The following is an 18686-nucleotide window of genomic DNA, read 5'->3' as shown; positions in this document are numbered from 1 at the left end:
CTGCCATCAGCTGTCGCAGTAAAGCTTCTGTGCCCTAAACTACTTCCTGCCTGTGCCTGTCAGCCGGGTGGCACAGGGAGCAAGGGGAATGGACCCCCAGTCCTCCCTAGTCCAGGTGTGCACAGCATGATGGGAGGGAAAGCCCCATGGTAGGGGCTTTACTACAGCCTGGTGAGCTGGGTTGGGATTGCCCCAGCCCCACATCTTCACCAGCCACTGACTTCTCTGAGAGGTGGGGAGCAGGGGAAAACACCCTCCCCAACCTGGCACCATGCCGCCAGTCAGGGTCTGCATTACGTGGTGGGGGCTTTTTGTCCCCCCAAAGCCCAGCAAGCCCTGCTGGGATTGTCCCAGCCCTATCCCCTCCCTATGCGTGCCTGCCTCTGAGAGGTGGGGGGGCAGGACAGAGGTAATGAACTGCCCCAGCTCAGCACTGCCTGCCGCCCCACCCCCAGCTAGGATCTGTACAGTGCAGGGGGTGGGGAGCCCCATCTGCAGGGTCTTTCTGCCCCATGCCATGCAGACCCCAGCTGCGGGGGCGGGGGGGGGGGTCAGGGGGTGTATTCCTCCCCTGCCTCTCAGAGAGGTGGGCGGCTAGGGAGGGGACATTGCTTGGGCCTCACCGTAGGGGCTTCCCCCCACTCCCGCCCCGTGCTGTGCAGATCGTGGCTGGGAGGGCTGGTGCCAGACTGGGCTGAGTGGGTGTATTTTCACCCCTCCTCAGAGAGGTGGGCAGCTGGTAAGAGATTGTCTGTTGATCTTTGCTCCCTGAGGCTGACAGCAGGGGGTTGGGGCATGAGTCCAGCAGCCAATTTGCATGGGCTGCCACTGCGCTGGGTTCAGCAGTCTTAGGTAGTGTCATTGTGTGGGGTGGTACATGTGAGCACCCCCAGCCTTGTGGCCTGGGCCAGTGCAGGCTCCTCTGAACATCAGTTCTGTTTCCTATCAGTTCAGTCTACACAGCTTAGACAAGCCTGTAAAGATTGAGTTGATTCAGCTTCAGGCTCTTTGCACCTCTGTACTTAGCCTGAGTGAGAAGTGAAACGGTGCCACAGGGCTGGTGGCAACCAATCAATCCTGTTCAATGTGCACAAACTGGAGATGGACGAAGAAGCCACAACTGCTGACCTGTCTAAAAAGCCAACACTGAAGAGCCTGCCTAAGGTGCACTTTATAAGACCCGCATCTTCATAGGTCCAGTGGTTCTCATTGTTGCCATGTAGATTTTTCCACCTATTTGGAAGTTGAGTCCCCAAAGCAGGAAACCTTTTCTTCCAATTCCTGTTTCCTACAACTGTCCTATGTACTGATGTACTGCACACATTTATGCCTGAGCTAGTCACGTCTAGGAAACACGCACGGTAGTCATTTAGACAGTTTGCAAGCACAATGGTTGACTTGACATACGGATTGATCCCCATGGAATATATCATTCCTTTTGTTATTACTATTCCAAAAATGTCTGTGTTAATTATTACAAACTCAGGGCTTTTTTCCAAACATTGGGCACTTTGCAAATTGTCATTAGCTGGTAACGGCCACAGTTACTGGACACAGTTTTGCTATTGCATTCTGTTTTCTTCTCTGTTGCTGACTTTCCTAACTGTGTCCATAAAATTTTTCTAATATTGTTCCCTTTTCCCCTGGCAATTCCTTTTTACTGGTCTTGTGACAATTTGTAATAAGATTTTGTTTTTCTTTGTGGGTTTTTCTTTTATTGTGTTGCTGTTTAGTAGCCAACAAACCACTTTTGTTTTTGTTACTCACCTGGGAGTAATTTAGAATCGGAGGCAACCCAAAACCCGAGATCCCAATGCTCCTAAACACTGCTGGGTCTGAGTCTGGTTCAGAACTTTGCAGTGGATTCCCTTCCCCATAATGGCTGGATTAGGAAAGCTAGACCTCAGCAGGACTGATTTTGGTAAATTTTCAGATCCACATCCAAACTCTTTAACTGTTACATCTCAAATCATAACAGCAACTAGTTTTTAACCAAGACCAAGCACATGCCTTTTGGCAACATAGCTTTAATGTTACTCCAGAATAACTAAGGCAAGTTCCTGTGCAATACAAGTACCTCTAAATACAGCACTGAGCTCTTCTTGGTGATATAGATTGCTGGCCTGATTTTAATGTCATTTGGGTGTTTAAACAAGAGGATCTACTGAAGTCAGTGGTTCATTTGTCTAAACCTAGTAATGAGAGATGAGAATCAAAGCCAGAATGCCCACCTTAGTAGAGGTATTGTCTCCTGTAGTTGAGTCATTGCCACGGTATATTAAAACAGCATGTGGCTTCATGGGTGACAGATTAGCTGTGTATATTGCATGTTTATTTGCACCTGGATATGAATGGGAAGGCCATTTTAGACCAGGGGACCTATTTGTCCACAGGACTTAAACAGCTGTGCATTCATGTCATTTTGAGAGTAACTAGTGCCCTATCTTTTTCAGTCCATGATTAATTGCACAGAGCAATAGGTGACAAGCAGCCATTTTTCATACCTAACACAATTCTGGATGGCAAGTTGCATGGCACTCAGTTTTCCGTGAGTTCCTAACAAAGCAACAATGAAAACCAGGCCTTCTTGCTGGCAGGTTTCCTGAACCTACTTGCCTCATGCAGCTAATCTCCATCACCTTCCCACCGTGGGACCAGATGTCCCTATGCCTGCTGTAATATTACAATGAGAAAAAAATTAGGTGAGAAGCTATGAGCACTAATCTTCCCTTTTGTCTAACAGTTGGACAGCTTCTGGCCACAATATCACAAAATTGACAGTTTTACCCCAACTTGCTGTTTTTAACATTCCCTTTGGCAGTAGAAAAACCTCACAAGCATTCAAGCTCTGCTTTTCCTGTTGGGCTCTGGAGGGAGTTAAAATCATTTTAAAAAGGGAATCTTTTGTGTTTTATCCGCTTCTCTAGGGTGGGCCATTTTCCCACAGCCTATTTTTCCTCATGTTTTGCATTGCTTGCTGTACTTGGGTACTGCCCAGCTTTGCTCTGTGGCTGTTCCTAGTGAGGTATAAGGTAGTAATTTTCTTGCAACTCAGTGCAATGCACAAGGCTTTGCTTTGTCTCTCATTAATGTTAATGGACTAGTAGTTGAGAATTAAGTCTCTGGACATTGAACTGATTATTTATCTCAGGCTGTTACACCTGCAGCAGTTTAGACCCCGCAGACACAAAGCGCATGTGTATCTAACATATCTCCCACAAGGTAGCCACAAAATGTGTGTTTCCTAGGTACTCCATGCATTATTTATGTAATTGAAAATGCATTCTCTTAAAAAATTATTGTGGATTATGCATTTCTTGGCTAACGCAGTAGGACACATAAGGGAATGTTGTAATGAGAATCACTGACTCTTGGAAGGTCTGGTATAGATACCTTCACAGGCTTGATGAGGCTGGTGCATTGACTCATACCCTGCACAACCTGTTGCATTTCACTGGCTTCAGTGAAACTGTGGTTTAAGTGTTAAACTTCTTTGCTGAGATCTGTTGTACAATGAAAGATAATAAACAGAAAACAAGCTGCCAAGAGTACTTATACAGCATATCATCAGTCAGAGAAAAAATTATTCTGTTAGCACAAGCAAGGGAAATTTTTGCAAATTAGGTGCAAATAATTTGAATACTGGAGAACTGCATGCAGCTTTTGCACCACGGAATAGGTAATTCAGTATACAGATAGTAGGGATGTGTGAAGCTGGCCCTATTGGATTTGGATTTGGATTCGGCCCAAACCAGGGACAGTGATTTGATTCATTGATTTGGATCATTGTCCCTGATTCGATTCAGCTGAATCCGAATCTGAAGATTCGATGCTGATTCAGAGAATCAGCGATTTGGCCATAGACAGCTTTAAATGTTTTTCCTACATAACTCAAGGTACCAGTGTGGCTCATGAGCACTGCGATGGTGGGGCAGATGAAGCGTCACATAGGATTGCAGGGGGCACTCCATGTGCTCAGCAGTGAACCCGGAAGTGTCCACTGGGGAGCATGCTGGGGGCTCCCCCGTGCCACCCCTGGCTTTGTGATCAGCTGCGGGGGGATCCTGGGTGCCCCCCAGACCCAGAGGGCACCAGTCGCTGAGTTGGGAGGACATGGGGGGCCCCAAGTGTGCGTCCCGGTAGACACAGAAGTGGACCAGATCTGCTGCTGAGCATGCTGGGGAGCCCCCCGTGCTTATGTGGGATACTCCATGCACCCCAGCATCGCAGCATTTGTGAGCCCCTGCTACCTAGAGGTATGTAGAAAAAACATTTAAACTATCTCTATGTCCGAATTGCTGAATCTTTCCGAATCTCTCCGAATCAATTCAGAGGGTTCCGATTCGAACCGGAGAGATTCAAGGGTCCTCTGATTCAGTTCGGATTTGGAGATTGAGCCACCGAATCTCCACTGAATCAAATCGGGGACTGAAGCTTCGCACAGCCCAAACAGATAGTCCATCTGTGTTTCATGTTTTGCCCCTATAAATATTCATTTAAATGTATTCATTAATTGCATGTGCGTTTTTCCCCCCTTCAGATGTAAATCTGCTCATAATTTTATATCGGGGAATGGGGTATCACAGGGGTATCAAACATATACCAAGTGGGCTGGATCTGACCTGTGGAACCATTTCAGTCAGCCCACAAATCTCCCAGAAAGGCTGGGAATTCAGGGGTGGGACAGGCAGTTCTGGGCCTGCTGCTGAACTCCCAGCTATGGAGCCCCACCGGAAATGTTTGTCAGTGGTGATGGAGTGAATGATGGCTCATTAACCCCTGCCTCTGTCATTTGCCCTGCCACTCCTGGGTCTGGATCTGCCTCTGGCCTGCAAAGCTGCTTGAAGTCCAGCCCAGAGGGGCAGATGAATTTGACACCCCTGGATATCACATTAAATGTGAAGCGAGGTCTTCTGAAGTTTTATGTGTTTGGGTTTCAGCGTACATATTTAGCGGCATGCTGCAGAGTGCCCCACTGAGGCATGCTGTACCAGCTATCTCCTAAAATGCAAGTCGGACAACAGCCCGAGCGCAGCACTGAGGTGAGCCGTTGGCGAGGTAATGAAGACATGCCCTCTGGTACGACTTCAAACACTTTTACAATATTTACTCTTTGCTGCTCCTCATTTATACATTTCAGAAAGTCAAAGGTAGACAAGGGAAAATATCATATTTGATGACATTTTGCTTACCCAAGCAGTCTGGTTCCTGTTATTACATACAACCACATGCATGGGTAATCAACAGTGTCACACTCAACATGCTCAACCTGGTGGAGTTAGGTAAATTATGATGCCTTTTGAGATTCTCTGTGCTGAGCAAATATGAATGTCTTGAATCAATTGTCTTCTTGATTAGTCTGGAAATGTTAAGAGTCAAGGAAAGAGAGCTATAGGAATGTGGAATAGCTTACTGTATGATGAAGAGAGAGCATAAATGAGTTTAAGGCAAAGACAGATTTATAGTTGTAACTTAGAGCCTGATCCAAAGCCTTTTGAAGTCAGTGGGAGGATGTCTATTGACTTCCTTGAGCATTAGATCAAGTCCACAGTTGGATATAGTTGCTGAATAGCAAGATGCATCCTCTGCAAAGGAGGAGAATGAATTAGATGGACCACTGATTCTCATCAGCCAGCAATTCCATATAGATTTATAAGTACTTTCATACACAATAGCACCCTTAAGGATATATAAATATACCAAATGTAGTCTGTACTTACCAAATGCATGTATATGGAATGTGTAGTAGAGAGCACATCATACATACATGTGTATACTCAATATTTGACTTTTTTACAAGCAAGTAAGAGGGCTGTGACAATGCTCTGGAGACATTAAAAAAAGAACTCCCTTATAAGCCTTCATTGAAGGACTTGCAGAGCCTGTAGTACCCTAAAAGATGGCAGTTTATCTCAGTGTTTTGTTCTTGTAGGAAGGTTGAGCCAAGAAGAGGGGAGAGAAGAGGAAGGAGAACGTGTCGGTGAATATTTTTTAAAATATATTTGGCAGGGATAATCCCAGAATTAAATTAATTTATTGTACTAATACATATAATAAAGAGCTAAGTGAACTAGCTGGTTAACAATGGTTCCTGTGTTGCTACTGCTGAGGGTTACAACATTGATGTTTGAACATGGAGAAGGCCTAAGCTTGTGTGCCCTGCTTTGCAGCCAGCTGTCTGACACAGGTAGGACTACGGCTGACGGTTTTGCAGAGGTTACTTCTGTGTATGGGTGTTGTGTTCACACCAGTGCTCTGCCATATGCTGCCCACATTTTTCACAACTGTTCATTTGTCTTTTCAGTGAATTGGCTTTTTAACTGTTTGCATCCTCTTGGGATTTAGTTTTCTTAAACAATCCAAATAATGAGTGTACCAAATATTCAGAAATGCAGATATTGGAAAACATTACGAAGTAAATTTCAAATTGGTAATGGGAAGTATTTTCCCTTGTACAGTAAAATCCCTGTTTGCTGACAGTCTGCTAGCCAGCATAGTCTATTAACCGGCACCGTTTTGCCGCTGCCGTGTTGCCACCATCCACCACCCTGCACTGCTGTTGCTGTGTGCAAACCCCCCTGCCTCCCTCTCCAATATTTTTAGATAACCGGTATTTTTAAATTACTGGCACCTGGCATTCAGCCCTTATGTACTTATACGTGGCAACCTATAAGTACATAAGGGGTGTGCATCAGGATCTGGAGGAACGCCTGTTCACCAGAGCACCCCAAGGGATGACAAGGTCCAGCGGTCACAAACTCCTGCAAGACCGTTTTAGACTGGACATAAGGAAAAAATTCTTTACTGTCCGAGCACCCAAGGCCTGGAATAGATTTCCTCCAGAGGTGGTGCAAGCACCTACTCTGGACACCTTTAAGAAACATTTGGATGCTTATCTTGCTGGGATCCTTTGACCCTAGCTGACTTCCTGCCCTTTGGGCAGGGGGCTGGACTCAGTGATCTTAGAGGTCCCTTCCAGCCCTAATGTCTGTGAAATCTATTCCCCACTCATGCTGGATAAAAGAGATTTGACTGTAGTTTGTGACAGGGTGCTTGGCACTCCTGTCATTTTAAGGGGAAAGGCTGATGGAGAAGAAGCCTGCAGGTGTGCCGGGGCAATTGGAGATTCACCTGACCAGAAGGGAGCTGGGCCTGAGCCATCTAAGCCCAGAACCTGAGCTGGTCGGGCAGTCTGGCCCTGAGCATCCCAAGGAGAGGAACTCCTGGGAGCAGGACTGCAACAGGGCTCCTGAGATAACCCCTGTGCTGGGGTAAGATGCTCTGAGCCCGGGAAGAGCACAGGCCTTGGAAAGGATAGGTCTGGGGACAGGGGTGGGTGAGCCCATAGCTTGGGATGGGGCAGTGGAGAGGAAGGCTAGGGTGCCCGAAGCCCAGCAAGGGAATAGAGGGTCTTGGGTCCAGAGCCCAGAGAGAATCTGGGGCCTGAGGGCCCAAGACCAGAAAGAAAGCAGTGTGGCAGAAGGGCCAGAGAGCTCAGAGGTCTGGAGCCCAGGCAGGGCAAGTGTCAGCAGGGCCAGGGAGTCCAAAGGTCTCACTGGCCTAGGGTCAGGCTGTAGGCAGACTGAAGGTCAGGGATCACCGCTGGGACTGCTGGGTTCAGGGAGCCTGGACATCTCAATGGGCCTAGGAGCGGGCCAGGGTCTGCAGAGACCGAAGGTCAGGGACCACAGCCAGATACCAAGGGGGTCAAGGAGCCCATACACCAAGAGGTGCAAGGACTGGGGCTGAGAGCATGTGACATCAGGAAAGAGTATCACCTGCAAGGCATGGGAGTAGATATTGGGGAGAATGGAGCCCAGGTTTAGGATCACTTTAGGACACTTAGGCAGCCTCTCTCCCAATAAAACAATAGCATCAGAGGCATGGAGGGTGAGTAAGGAGAGGAGGACACCCTATAGATAGAGCCGGGGCAGAAATTGCATGGCCACCAAGAGCATCACAGCTGCCCCTGGAACACAAACCTGTCACATATTCAAACTCGTCTTTTCCAGCTGGGGAACAGAAATTTACTATGTGACATCTATCCAAATCAATCAGCTCAGGAACCTAATACAGCCAGGTGTTTGCGAATGTGCCACGGACCAGGAAATGTTCACATGTTCAAATAATGTTCCATATCTCTTGCATGCAAGAAAATCACAAGCCATTCGCAGATGATTTGTAAAGAAAGACAAAGAGGCAATTTTTCATATATTCCTTACCTACCACTCAGCTGTACAGGCTACATCTGCAGAGCAGTCTCCAGGGTAGCATCCCATTTTGTTCTTTGCAAGGTCTGAACTGCGACATGCACCTTTTTGTCAGTTCTTGTCTCCTCTGAGAGTGGAATGGTGTGTTGTGCCATGCTTTTTTTGGAGAGCAGTTGCATAGTCAGAGATTTTAGGCCCCTGAGACGTGCTAGCGCTTGGCTACCCTTTGCAGCTCACCTGACTCTTTGTGCTCAGATTCTAATAGTACAGTTGGTTTCAGGACATCTGCTCCTTCTGTGAGAAGGCGGCAGCAGGTAGCACCAGGAGACCTGCTAACGAGTCTAAGTATGTTCAGGAAATCTGCCAGTCTGAGAGTCCTCCTTCTCTTTTGACTTGTCAGAAATGTATAGGGTACAGATTATTTTTAGTGGAGAGACTCGTTCCACTCAGCACAATGGCGTGTTAATTATGGAAAGCAGTTGCCTGACTACCATTCACTCTGTTGCGCAGAGTATGACTTGAGATGCCTATTTTTACCCTGAAAAGATGTGCAAAACTTATTTTAAGCTACTGTCTCTCGTGCCCGTAGTTTATGTTATCATTGCATTGCCACTAGAATGCCTCAATGGAGTTATTTATTCTATATAACAGAGAATTTTTGCAGGTTGTAGAAAATATACACCATTTTATGGCCACTTTTCACCCTCATTAGGCACATCCTCTCTCTGCTGCATCAAATTTTCCAATAATATAAAGGAGTTTGTGTCAAAATGTCCATTAAGCAAACAATAGGTTTTATAAGTAGCTACAAGTGCCAATGGCTAGAAGCTACACATCTCTGTGATGTGCTTAGCATTTTTGTAATATACAGCAGGACAATTGATGGCATTTCAGAAATAAGGCCAACATTTATGGCTTATCTGCCAAGATACATTAAAAATATGCAAATCCATAAAAAAGGAGAATTCAGGAAGTTAATAAATCAAGCCCCATGGATAAATTGTCATGGTAGGATTGGATCTGAATATGTAGACTAAAGAGTGTTTCCAACTCGGGGCTTTTGTATTGCATTTTATAAGCTTGGGCATTTTGGCATGATCTTTTTCTAGGTGAAAATTTTAATTCAATAAAAGTATTGCAAATATGAATCCTTTTTTAAAGGAGAAGGGATGGGAGGGGAGGAGAATGGAATTTGCCTGATAGTTTAAGAGGTATAGGAGTAAAGCTCCTGTACATACTTTGATCATTTTACCCCTGTATGTGCTTTTATTTTAAGTAAAAGAAAAATCTCTAAAAAATGCCAAGCTAATGTCCAAACAACCAACAAAAAATCAAATCAAAACAAAAAATATCCGAATAGGTTTTTTCTCCAAAATGGAGGCAATCGAGAATCTTATTAAAGACTCCTTAAACACTTTGCTGTTGCTCTTGGTTTTATACAGAGAGGACTCGCATATAACAGTGATAGGTAGCACTGTAATATTCTAAGACAGATTTAGTATTGAAATGGTTTTGTAATATGTGGGAGAAATACTTTTTAAAATGTTCTTTCTAAAAGCAGACCTTCATGTTGACTCAATTAGCTTACTTTTCTGAATTGGTGGAGATAGAATATATTGCAATTATTTTATTCTCTATGAATAGGCACAAAGAAAGGTTGGCAATCAGTGGTAACTATTCTCAACATTAAAGTCTGTCCTTGATTAAAAAAAAAAAAGAAAAAAAGAAGTATAGTAAAACCTCTTTGTCACATATTTCAGAATTCACACAGTTTTCTTTCTCCTCAGCAACAATTTAAAAGCAGATGGATGTGGTCAGCCCTTATATTACTGAGGCTTCATAACTTGCTAAATATGCTGTAGACTGTGTGTAGTAGAATAATAATAGCACTTCCTATTTCTTTGGGTCTTTGAGCATTTTATATATATTTATAAATTTAGTTTTTTAATATCTCTGCAAGATGGGCTTTATTCTCCCTTCTCTTCCTTTTTTCCCCCAGACAGTAAATTGAGATTTTCAGAACATTTTCTATCATGGACCTTTTGAGGTAGTATAGTCCAAGTCCCTGCTCAAGATTATCTCTGTCTAAACCATCCCAGGCAAATAATATCTGATCTGCACATAAAAACTTGCAACGATGGAGATTTTACCTGTCTGCATAATCTGCTTCAGTGCTTAGCTGACTGCATAAATAGCAATTTCTTTTTACTGTCTAGTCTAAATATCCTTAGGTCCATCTACACATGCAATTAATGTGAAACACTGAAACTTGGAGCTTATTGCTATGGAGTTTATTGCTCCCAGGCGTAATGCTTTGTGCATTGAGCCCCACTGCACATGCTCCTTGGGCCTCCACCCTTTCCATCCCCCGCCAACTGACCTGCTTGGCTTGGGGGGTTGGTGCACATGCACTCAGCCCCTGCAGCCCAGGATCGACTTCAAGAGGCTCCAGAACCCGCCAGTTGATCCCGATTGACCAGTTGGTGACCACTGCTGTAGAAGGTGTTGCCCATCTTGTTGCCTCATCACTTTCATGCTGGGTAGCTGCTGGTTCAATGCAAACTAGCTTGTCTGCCACCTAGTGCCCCGCAGCTATAATACTGGTGGCTACTGTGGGCAGTAGGGGTGTGCAAAGTGGGCCGTATTCAATTCGGATTCAGATTCGACCCCATTCGGGGGTCAGTGATTCGATTTGCTGATTCAGATTGCTGTCCCAATTCAGTTTGGCTGAATCCAAATCTGAAGATTGAATTCTGATTTGGAGAATCAGAGATTTGGCCATAGACACAGCTTTATGTTTTTTCTATATACCTCGAGGTACCAGATGGGGCTTGTGAATGCTGAGATGGTAGGGCACATGAAGCGTCCCACAGGAGTGGGAGGTGCCCCCTGCATGCTCTGTGGCAAACCCAGAAGTAGACTATAACTACTTCCGGTCCACTTCTGGGTCTGCTGCCAAGGGGGATGCCCTCCCCACGTTCCCCCGGGTAGGCAATCAGCCACGGGGGGACCCCAGGTGCCCCCCCTGACTCAGGAGGCACCAGTCACCAAGCTGGGGGGTGGTGGGGGTTCCCCTTGTGCTCCACAGCAGACCCAAAAGTGGACACTCCTGCGCTCCCATGGGACACTCCATCCTCCCCACCATCTCAGCATTCACAAGCTGTGCGTGGTACCTTGAGGTATGTAGAAAAAACATATAAAGCTGTGTCTAAGGCCAAATCATCAAGTCTCTCCAAATTGATTGGGAGGCTTCCAGTTCGATCAGAGACATTAATGCGTCTCCTGATTCAGTTTGGATTCAGGGACTCAACAGACGAATTGGGCCGAATCTCCTCCGAATTGAATCAGCGACCAAAGCTTTGCACAGCCCTAATGGGCAGCCACTGTAACTGTACGCTTCTTACTATGGAATTAATTCATTATAGGGTAAATTACTCCACAGTAATTCATCGCACCCTTACTGGGAGCTTCCTGAGATGCACCTTAAGTGAGTCCTGTTTAGGCTAGTCTAAATATTAGTGACAGACCTATATCTAGAAAGCACTCGGCTAATGGCTAAGCTGAGAAAGGATGGCTTCTTGAGTTTTCACTCATTTTAACATAGCACTATGGTGTCATGACACGGGGAGAGGTCAGGGAGGAAGAACCTCACTGACTTTTTGCTCCTGATATTCTTCTTCAGGAACTGTTGGCCTTTTCAGAACCGCAGAAAAAATGAAATATGCTGAGATATATTATCTGGAGAATGCCAAATGCTTGATTGTTGTTTGCATCTGCTGACTGCCCATTTTGAGGAGGAGATGGGTAATCCCCCCAATGCAGAAAGGAACTTGACAGTCAGAAAAATCTTGTTGTGTGGGAATATGCTTCTGTAGATCGCATGGCTTGTAAAGCAAAGAAAATAGTAAGATATTCTTTCTATAGACAGCTGTCCATGGAAGATTGAAAGAGCTGGTAGAAAATGGAAGGTCACACAAACTCAGTAAGGACAGAAAAATATTACAAACAGATCAAGACAGGTTAGTAATGCCGGCAGCAAGAGATTACTGAATAAAATCACCTTGACATATAATGGCAGGATAAAATTCCTGGAGAAACATCACCTGAAAATTCAAGGGGAAGCAATATCTTTGAAGTATCAGAGAGAACTAGAGGTGAAGAGAACTAGGAATGATAGTGAACAACACAGAGGAGGTAACCATCAATTCCATGTAGGTATTTTTAACACATGGATTATCAGGATATCCAGACCTTTTCTGCTACATAGAATAGAGTGTTCTGTCCTAAGCATTTCAACAACAGAAAGAATTTAACAAACTGGAAGAAATTAAAAAAAAAACAAGGAAAAAATGATGAATGGTGGCAAACGATTGTTTATAAGTGAGTATTGAAGGTAATATTGATAGATTTCCTCCTTGTTAATGGACAGCAGGCAAGAGGGGAGTGCCACAATAGTAGAAATGTTCAAAAGGCATTTTGAAATATATAGTGTGCTTTTTATAAAAAGCCTTTTAACTAGCAACAGAGACTTTGGACTGCATCCTACAAAGCTGGGTCCTAGAATTGGTCTGACACTGTTGACGATGGCATCATGGATGGGAACAGTAGATGCATAGAGATACGTAGGGATGCTATGCTGGAAGTATTCTGTCACATGGAGATTGCTCAGAAGACTGAAATTATAAGCTACTCACTAGAATCTAAAAACATCATTTTTGTGACTTTTTTTGTTCACTTTAAATAGCCATAAAGTCCCGTGACATTTCATAAATCTAGGCCCAACATTTCTGCTCATACTCTCTTTTTAGCTAGCATCACTTTTGAAATAGTAACTCCTGCCCAGTTCACTTAACAGCCATTCCCCTTGCGATGTTTCTTCTGCTCTCTCCCACATCCTTGGCGAGAAAACACTTTTCCCTTTTTCCCACAATGCTTTGAAGCCTCTTCTCGGTCAGGAAAATGCAGGGTAAAATCCAGATTCCACTGAAGAAGGTGGGAGGTTTGCCATTAACTTACTGGAACCTCAATCCCACCCCTTGCATCTGCAAATTAGACAAATTAGGCTTTAGCAGAGTAGATTGTGTTAAGTGTTGTACATGCACATAGACACGGGCACAATAATAATTTCAGTGCCATTGAAGACACATATACAAAATTACTAGGTGAAAATGAACAAAATGAAGATAAAACTGATATTATTCTCAAGTTCTTATGCCTAAGAAAAGGTTTTACAGATGATTGAGAGAAGTAAGAATTAGAAGCCGGACTATTGAAAACCCCTTTTTGACATTTTCTCTTTAATTAGAAAGAATGAGACTAACCAAGAGGTATATCGACATTGATTTTTATAATAAGCTTTTAAAGCAAGCGTACCTGGTGTCACCCTACTGTTTTATAACCTAGTGATAACCGTTTATTCTGTTGTATAACAGTTCAGTAGTAGCCATATTTTATCATTTTTCTGTGTAATAAAGAAGAGATGAAATCAATATCTATTATGTGACATACCTTCAAGGTTAAAAAGTACTAAATCTTGGTGCTAACATCTTTCCATATGTGCATTAATTTAAGAGCAATATAAATTCAATACAAATACAGTTGCTACCTAAATGATCAGAACTGAATCCTAAATATAATAAAGAATTTAACTATTCTGAAACCAGTATGAAGAATAGTGAGAGTGACAAGTGTATATTAATAGATGATTAAAATTTGCTGGAAACCTATCTGTGAAAAACTTTAAAACTGGTTCATGAACCAATTATGTTTGGAGCATAAGGTGCAACAGTCTTGCAGCTCTGGGTACAGCTTTCAATTCAACAGAAGTTAATCTGGCCTGAAGGCCCTCTGCCAATTAGATGGCTTTATAAGGTCAAAATAAAAGTTTAGAGTCATTTTCCTTGCCTCTGTCACTCGTAGTCATTTAACAAAAATTACAGAGTAGAGTTGTTTTAATGATGAAAAGCATCAAAACTGGGAAAGTGAAAATGGAAGTGTCAGAGCCATCACAAGACTCATCTGTAACTAGGTTATGGCTGAATTACTTGAAAGCCTGAGTAGGAAGCGGTATAACAATGTTGCAGCCTATTACTGTATGCATTGCCAGTGCTTCAGGACAACTAGGAACATAAAAAAAACAACCCATCGCTCCTTATTATGATTATATCCCAATATAACATGATTGCCATGGTATTAAATGAAAAAAGAGGTCTCTGTCTGCCTCACTTTTATTAAAGAAATTAAGCTTTTAGATTTCTGACGTAATAATACATGGCAGATGTAAAGCCAAGTGATAGTTGGTGCTGATGTAACACATAACGCGAGTGTGCTTAATATGTATTTCACACAGTATTAAAATGATAATGATTTCTATTTGTTACTGCTGTTTCACTGTACAGCAGTTAATTGTGTGTTGAGGTACTTATATATATGCAATTATTCCTTCCTGTCTGCGAACTGCCTGCCTATGAGAAACTGTTGCATCAAGTTAACTAAGCAGTAGCTGGAAACTCACCATGTTTAGCATACATTTTTAACATATGAAATGCAGCTAGTGTTGCTAACGCTGGTGAAATTGCTTGTGTTTACTCGACAAAATTCTGCCCTTGGGTTATACTCATGGAAGCCAATAGTTTCGCGACACTAGGAAAGAATTTGTGTTCTGCTCTTCTTAGTGAATGTCAACATTGCATTTTCCTTCCCAATAAGCATCGGGCTAAATATTTTGGATGGTATGTATGTATGCACGTTGGGTATAAGAAACGTAGTCTAGTATGTATTGTATTTAGGATATCATTTTATCCTTAAATTTTATTGCTGGAGGTTAACAAGTGAATAGGGACAAGATACCACTGGCTGTTGGCACAGAGAGGGCTCTCTGCATGAATCCTGAAATGCTATCAAACCTTCCTTTGCATTTAGCTTCATAATGGTTCACAAAAGCTTAGGGTTCCACCTGGAGCCTGCAAATGTTGCACTCTCTTCCTTAAGTTAAACCCCGTTAAATAGATTTATTTGTATATTCTGTCGATACCACTTAAATATGGTCCATGCTTCACTTGAAAAATTGCCCGGGTATATTGAGTATTTGTGAAAATATTTTGGAACAACAATAGACCTTCCAAGAAGCCTGGTTTGAGTTTTGTGAATATAAACTTGCTGATGTTAAAAAACCAAACCAAACCAAACCTTTAAAAATTGGTTAGAGAACATTCTAGAAAAAAATCTTTTCCTTGGCTACGCAATTATCTCGAGGGATCTCCAGACCAGGCCATCAGAAAGCTCTGTAGATCTCTGGGACTCTGGGTAATGCAGCAAATCTCTTTTGTCAGGAAGTTTTGAATATACTCCTTTATTAGTTATTGGTTGAAGGCTGACAGCCACTGTTTGGCAACATAAAATCTAAATTACAAAAATGCTTTTATTCCTGTTGTTTGGATGCTGTTGCCGATATAATGAAGACAGTTTTTCTTAGCCCTACTCTAAACCAAGCGTGAGCTTGACAAAATTCAAGTAAAAATAGCACAGGGTACAAGCGATAGTGTAATTTAAAACAAATGGTTCAATTTTTAAAAATGATCTGATGAGGAAATAAATGTTTAGCTCCTAGATGAGTCTTGTGTGCCACGTGTAAATCTGGAGCGACCTTGTAGAGGGAAGTCATAAGGCCCTGGAAATAGAGGATTATAAGGAAGTGCTCACGCAGCCTTAGCAGTGTTGCAGATGGTACAATGGCAAAAAAGGTCTCATTGCAGTGATCTAAAGCCACTGTGCTTTCTTTACGGCAAACATTGTTTTTATGCCCTACAGATAAATCCCATTATAAAGCTTTGATCAAGGCAAATACGCTCACTTGAGGCTTTGGGCACATGTAAATTGCTTTGTTATAGGTACGTATTTGCATATATTTGCAAGGAGACTGCCGTCATGTAATGGTGCCTCTTGTTTTTCATGGCATGTTGAAATTAAAATAATTCTAATCATTTTCTGCTAATGAGGAAGAAAATCCATACCACAGATAAAATTCAGTTATTAAGGAAGCTGGGCATTGGGTCTACTTTGGAAGCTGAACACCTGAGTATTTTCATTTGCTCTTAGTATAGTTAATGAAACAGTTGCTGGATACGACTGGCTTCACTGTTCAGAAACTCTGACATTGTTATGCATACAGTATGTAAAATGCATAGCTTGCCAAATTATTGAATGCCTGTCTTTTGCATTTGTCCAATTTTGTTTTCTTATATATCTCTCCATTTAGTTTCGTGAATTAAATTGGATTAACTTCCTCTCTCTCCCAATTAATGCTGTTAACAATAATAATAAGCATAATGTGTGAACATCTGGCATTTAGCAGACAGTAGGCTTTTTAGAAATACCAGATATGAATCTTTCAAAATCTGTCTCTATAGTGATTTCTTTTCCAGTGTTTCATATATTTGATAGCAAATTCGTTTCTTTCCTTTCTTGTTTCCCTTCATTTTCAAGGTTTATTAATTCTTTAGATGCCTGGGTTAGATAATTAAATACCCCTTTGTAATTAACGTGGTGCCTGTGGGTTAAAGACCTCTAGCTCATTAGGCAGTTTGCTGTCCTTCAAAGGTGTTTGAGGAAAATACGTTCATACCCATGAAAGATCTCTATGGCAAATTAAGGTCACTGCTGTCACTTTGACTGGCTGGCAGTGTAAGGTTTTTATTAGTTACCACAAGAGTAGCTAATTTCAGAAACAGCTTTCTGCATCCACATTTTATGCAACCAATTGTTTAAAACTTTCTATGTACTTTAAAAACCAAATATGTTACCTTTGAGGACTATTTGTACCTGCTGTCACTGTAGTGAAGAGTAAGATTTTACTAGGTTATCCTCACTCTTGTTCGGGTCTAATTGTTGTTCAAGCATCTTCTCCATGAGTGAAACCAGGGCTTCATGATCCTTCTAACACGTTCCCTGCAAACTTCAGTGGGTGGCATTTGACCAGCTCCTTCAACTGCTCCACACAGCAAGAGCAAGTAGTATGTCAAGCTCCCAATGATTCTATCTTCCCTCAAAAGAGAGAGCTAGTTTTTCAGCTCTAGGTGAATAACGTGTATGCTGGCGTGACACCCTTATCTAGCTAATAATTATTTCCAGACACTTGTTCGTTCCTCATCTGTCTACTTAGGTGTTCGTTGTGCCTCAGTATGTTTCTTCAATGGAGAGAGATTATTTTTATTGCTGAGGTGTTGGCTGGGAATGTACGTACCAGTTCAGTTCCTTCAGCTGTGCCACAGGCTTCCTTTTGTCATTTAGAGCAAATCACTAAATCTCTGCGGCTAAATACAGACAGTCAAAAGGCCCAAGGCTGAATCGATTCAGTGTTTGCAGGTTAGTCCAAACTGCACAGATTAAATTGAAACAGAAGTGAACAGGCGTTTACCTTTGATTCAGGAAATGCAGCCATGTGCCTGCAGTGGCTCAGGCCAGAAGCCAGGGGGCACTAGAGCACAGCTCTCTGGCTGTATTTTCACTTCCTCTTCTGCTGCCAGGTCTCTAGAATTTGCAGTCCAGAATTACAGCAGCAGGACTGTGCAGGGTTGCTCATCACTTCCTCTTCCTGCTTCCAGGTGCTCCTGGGTTTTGTAGTCCACAGTTGCAGCCCACAAGAAGTTTGAGCAGGAGAAAGGGTGTTTACACCCTCCCTGGCCCCAGACCCCAGCCAAGGTTTGCCTGGGGTGGGGGGCAGTTCCCCCCTGTAGACAGGTTGCATCCCTAGCTGGGTTTGTCCCCCGCCCCCCCCCCCCAAGCTCCCTGACCCCCTTGTCAGCCAGCCCTCACTGCTCTAGCTAGGGAGCAGAGGAGCAATCCCTGCTCTCTGGAGCAGTCCAGGGCTGCAAAGTACACTGGGAAGCTGGGGGACTGTAATTTAACTTGAACCAGAAAGGTGTCTGGGACAGAAATTTCATAAACCAGTTTGACCCAAATTGGTTAAGTCTGATACTACGTTCAACCATTTATCTTAAACCAGTTGCAGCCATTTTGAAACTGGTTTATGTGCCCTGAGCTTCTGTACTGTTACAGGTTTAAACAAGTTTCTGATCACTTAAACCAGTTTATGTGTAACTTGTGTCCAGTGGTGATGCTTGTGCACCCCCTGAAAGCACCAGTGCACCCACTGACCAGCTGCACTCACTGCTTAGGTTGTGGGCAGGTGGGAGCACCAGTGCCTCCCTGCAAGCACTGGCTGATCGCTACAGCCACTCCCAGAAGCGACCACAGCCACTCCAAGAAGCGGCTACAGCAATCGGCCATCGTGGGATTGGGGGACCCCCCCCACCCCAGTTGGCGGGACTGGTCATGGGGGGGCACATGCCCCCCCCCCACCTAAGGCAGCACCAGTAGCCCATGCTTCTGTCCCTAGCTTGTATACCTCTTCTGTAAAATGGAAATAATACTTCGCTTCCTCACCAGAGGGTTGAGTCGTATGTGGGTATTGCAGTG

At 43.4% G+C, this 18686-nt stretch overlaps 1 protein-coding gene and 1 long non-coding RNA gene across 23 annotated transcripts in view; one reads left to right on the top strand and one right to left on the bottom strand.

The window, feature by feature from the left end:
* DAB1 (DAB adaptor protein 1) overlaps positions 1 to 18686 on the top strand; it is an 830004-nt gene that overhangs the window by 168331 nt on the left and 642987 nt on the right. The window lies entirely within an intron of this gene.
* Positions 12566 to 18686, bottom strand: part of LOC106738332 (uncharacterized) — a 31600-nt gene continuing 25479 nt past the window's right edge. For all 3 annotated transcript variants that reach the window (XR_002087616.2, XR_002087614.2, XR_002087613.2), the window contains one exon: positions 12566 to 13252. This is a non-coding gene — a long non-coding RNA (uncharacterized LOC106738332). The remainder of the gene's footprint in view (positions 13253 to 18686) is intronic.

Source organism: Alligator mississippiensis, chromosome 5 (genome assembly GCF_030867095.1).
Source record: "Alligator mississippiensis isolate rAllMis1 chromosome 5, rAllMis1, whole genome shotgun sequence".
Taxonomy (NCBI): domain Eukaryota; kingdom Metazoa; phylum Chordata; order Crocodylia; family Alligatoridae; genus Alligator; species Alligator mississippiensis.
The sequence above is the reverse complement of the archived record's forward strand: the minus strand, read 5'-3'. Positions and strand labels throughout refer to the sequence as shown.